Source organism: Eriocheir sinensis, unplaced genomic scaffold (assembly GCF_024679095.1).
Source record: "Eriocheir sinensis breed Jianghai 21 unplaced genomic scaffold, ASM2467909v1 Scaffold898, whole genome shotgun sequence".
NCBI lineage: Eukaryota > Metazoa > Arthropoda > Malacostraca > Decapoda > Varunidae > Eriocheir > Eriocheir sinensis.
The window spans coordinates 130,811-135,147 of NW_026112272.1; the positions used below are offsets into that span (position 1 = coordinate 130,811).

General features: G+C 46.5%; 1 pseudogene; it reads left to right on the forward strand.

Annotated features, from left to right (window-relative positions):
• The first annotated feature begins 685 nt into the window (after nt 1-685).
• Nucleotides 686-1,418, forward strand: LOC126994857 (uncharacterized; annotated as a pseudogene).
• The last annotated feature ends 2,919 nt before the right edge of the window (nt 1,419-4,337 follow it).

Below are 4,337 nucleotides of genomic sequence, written 5' to 3' on the forward strand. Positions count from 1 at the left end.
GGCGGAGGCTTCCCTACTAGGGTGGAGTGAAAAAATTATTTTTGAATTTTTAATTTACTTGAGTGTGGAAAAGGTGCCAATGGGCTTTATAATCAATCATGTGAAATTATAAAACAATTGAAGCATTGCTTGATTGACCACCAGCGATTTTAATATATGGCATATTTCAAGATTTTACATGTTCAGTGACTGTCTGACGTCTGTGGTAGCACAGCAGATTACATGTTTCACCCTGTCAGTTTGGCTTGAGCTATTGAGCTGAGAGGTTGTGTGCTGCCCAGGCTCCTATAAGGTGATTTTGACGATTATGCATTCATGTAATACCTAAATATACTGTATTTTTACACAAAATTACACAAAATCTTTCATGCAAGTTTTTCAAAATTAACATCTTAGTTTGCTTTAGGCTGTTTTATTGCATGATTGAGATTTACTTTAAGATTACAACATGTGTGGAATGTAAATTAATGTCAATTATAATTATGTCTGTTTACAAGTTGGTATTCTTCACCTTAAGTGGTTAATTGAATTGATGGGATAATGCCCCCCATAGAGAGCTCTGCTAGGTCTGTAAACATTCCATAGGGTGATATAATGCCCCAGTGTTATCTTTTCTTGAACCATTGATGTATCACTTACAGGAGTCTTATATTGTTTACAATTTATATATTTTTTTCCTTTCAGAATGGCAACTATTACGAGGGAGAAGGTGGCATGTGTGATTTTGGCGCACCACACGAGATACCCACTAATGTTCTTCCAACCTACGCCGATGTTATGAAGGCCTACATCAATACAAGACAACAGTTGACAACGAAGAATAACAAATATCCACCATTCGCCGAAGTATCAAACAAAGTTTGCGTCGATGTTGAACTTGTTTGGGAAAAAGCGTCTCTTCCGACAGTGACACACGGACGAGTAATTGAAACACTGAGATCATACAATGAAAATACAAGAAAATCTTGAAACCATACAAGGCTCGGAAGGGCAATGACAAGTACAAGCAACAACTTGAACAGTTCAGAGAAGACTCAGATAAATTATTTGACATTAGCAAATGCAAATGTGTAGATTTCCTAATGAGCTGTAAGTGCAAAAGAGCAGACAAAGTACCACTCAGTGAAAGAGACTTTCTAGTGGACCAGAGAGGAGCCAGGAAGATGATTATAGGAGGCATCGATTTGATGGATACAAAGAGGCTACAGAAGAAAATATCCAGGAAAGAAAGTGAATCAAGAAGACACAGTGACAGCATTCAGCAAGAACAATCGAAGCAGCAATGCAATTCTAGAAGCTACAATGTGGAAGACAAGGACGACGACACAGATACCAGCGATGAAGATGACACTCTATCTAAGTCACACTGTAAACATGATCTACCAACACCAGAGAGTAAACGACAAAAATGGCGATGACTGTACGATTACCATCTTTGGCTAAAGCTTGCGATAGAACGGGCGTCTCAGATCGAGCAGCAGCCATTATTGCCTCATCTGTGCTACAAGACATGGGAATTGTGTCTCCAAATGACACCTCCAAAGTCATTGATCGTAGTAAAATTCGCCGAAAAAGAAGCAGAACTCGTCAAGAACTGACAAAACTAGACTCAGACAGCAGTATGACATGCTTTCCTGGATTGTACTTTGACGGTCGGAAGGATAAAACGATGAAAATGTACGAGATGCCGCAGGACATGGCCACCGGGACAGAGTTACGGAAGAGCACGTCAGCATTATTTGTGAACCAGGTTCATCATACTTTGGCCATGTGATGCCGTCAAGTGGATCAAGCAAGGCGATTTCCAAAGCAATCTTTGAATGCTTGACTGTGCGAAGTGTGGATCTCGACAGTGTGAAAGTTGTCGGATGTGACGGAACCGCTGTCAATACTGGACATAATGGTGGAGTTATTCGGCAGTTTGAGGAATTACTACAAAACCGCTACAATGGCTTGTGTGCTTATTACTACCGAGCTCCTTCTGCGACACCTGTTTCAGCATTTAGATGGAGCAACTACAGGACCTAAGTGCTTCTCAGGACCAATAGGGAAAGCTCTCACAGCATGCACGGAACTCCATATAACATCATATGAACCGATACCACTATTACAGCCACTGCCGCATGTTGATGTGAAGGACCTGAGCACTGACCAGCAGTACCTGTGGCAGATGTGTCAAGCTGTCAGCAAAGGACACTGTCCCTGTGATCTAGCATTGCGAAAACCAGGACTAATGAACCACTCGCGATGGTTGACAACGGCCAACAGAATCCTGCGCCTCTATGTTGGCCTCGATACACCATCCAACAACATCAAAACTCTTGTCACATTCATCATCCGCGTCTACGCCCCAACATGGTTCGCCATCAAAACACAGCCATCATGTAAAGATGGAGCCAAGCATCTGCACGGGATGATGGTGAGAACACGGTACCTCAGCTCCTCTCTAAAGAAAGTCATCGACCCGGTGATTCAGCGAAATGGCTTCTGCGGTCACCCCGAGAACGTGCTATTAGCCATGATAACAGATGAGTGACCACATATAAGGGAACTTGGACTCAGAAGAATCATGAAGGCAAGATCACATGTGTCTGCAAACAAAATCCGCAGATTTCAAGTGCCACCACTCAACCTCAACGCGACCGAATACCATGACATGGTCGATTGGCAGACTTTGACCGTGACGGAGCCTCCTGTTATGATGGATATGACGAACAACGAATTGAAGGACATGATCTCTGCTCAAATTTCACCAAGTGTCATCTTCCCTCGCTTCCCTTGTCACACACAGGCAGTGGAAAGATGTGTGAAGCTAGTTACCGAAGCTTCAGCCGCTGTGTGTGGCGAGACGTCCCGCCATGGATTTATATTCGGCTCGCATTGCTTCTCGGCAGCTTATGCCGAAACTTGAGTCTAAAAGTGACTATAAGTTCTGAATTGACCATTAACCATGCATGCATAATTCAGATTCTATCATTAGCATAATAGTGTGCTAAAATCACAGAAAATATATAGTCTAATGTTTACTAGTATTTTATGTATTTTTGTGTAAAATCGTATATTATTGTAAACTTATAACGCTTGGTGGCCCATCAAAAAATTGTCTGATTGAAATAAACCTGTTTTGATTATTGTTCTATTAATCCATTGATACCTTTTAAAGCCTTAAGTCTGTTAAAATTAACAAAAATATTTCTTGGGCGATTGGTGTAAAATTGCATATTATTGTAAACCTATAACGGCTGGTGGTCGATCAAAGAATTATCCAATTCAAATAAACTTTTTGCATATTGTTCTATTAGTCCATTGGCACCATTTAAAAACTCAAGTAAGTGAAAATTCACAAAAAATTATATTTGGGCGATTTTCACTCCACCCTATTCCCCACCGCCGCACGCCAGCGGCGGGTTCTCTGCGCCGGGCCGTCAATGGACAAAGGCCCGTTCCCCCTTTTTAGGGGGTAAATCCCTACCGAACCGAACCGAAAAGTGGCCGTGAGTGGACCGCCAGCACTCGTCGAGCGAGCAACTCTCCAGGCCTTTGGGCCAACTATAGACTGCTGAGTTGCTCGCTCGGCTCAGCTACGGGCTGCTCCTGAGCGCCTGCTCGGAGGGCCCGTGCCTCCGTCGCTGCTCGCCGGCTTCTCTCCGTGGCTGTGGCGGCAGCGGAGGCTTCCCCCACACCCGCCGCACGCCAGCGGCGGGCTCCCCCCTGCGACGGGCCGTCAATGGACAAAGGCCTGTTCCCCTTTTAGGTGTAAATCCCTAAAAAAAGAAAAACAAAAAAAAGTGGCCGTCCAGTGGACCGCCAGCACTCGTCGAGCGAGCAACTCTCCAGGCCTTTGGGCCAACTATAGACTGCTGAGTGCGGAGGCGAGGTGGACCCGTGGGGTCATCCTCGCTTTGGGCCACCCCTCCGCAGTCAAGTCGACTGGTCGGCTGCTCGCACGAGTCCGCTGCGGGTGTCTCCTGGGCGCCTGCCCGGAGAGCCCGTGCCTCCGTCGCTGGTCGCCGGCTTTTACCCGTGGTTGTGGCGGCGGCGTAGGCTTCCCTACACCCGCCGCACGCCAGCGGCGGGTTCCCCCCTGCGACGGGCTGTCGTAGGACAGGGGCCCGTTCCCCCTATTTAGGGGGTAAATCCCTAGAAGAAGAAGAAAGTGGCCGTCCCAGTGGAACGCCTGCACTCCTCGGGCGGGCAGCCGGGTGGCCCTTCTACGGAGGCGAGGTGGACCCGTGGGGTGATCCTCGCTTAGGGCCACCCCTCCGTGGTCAAGTCGACCAGTCGGCTGCTAGCACGAGTACCGCTACGGATGTCTGCTAGGCGCCTATCCAGAGCTC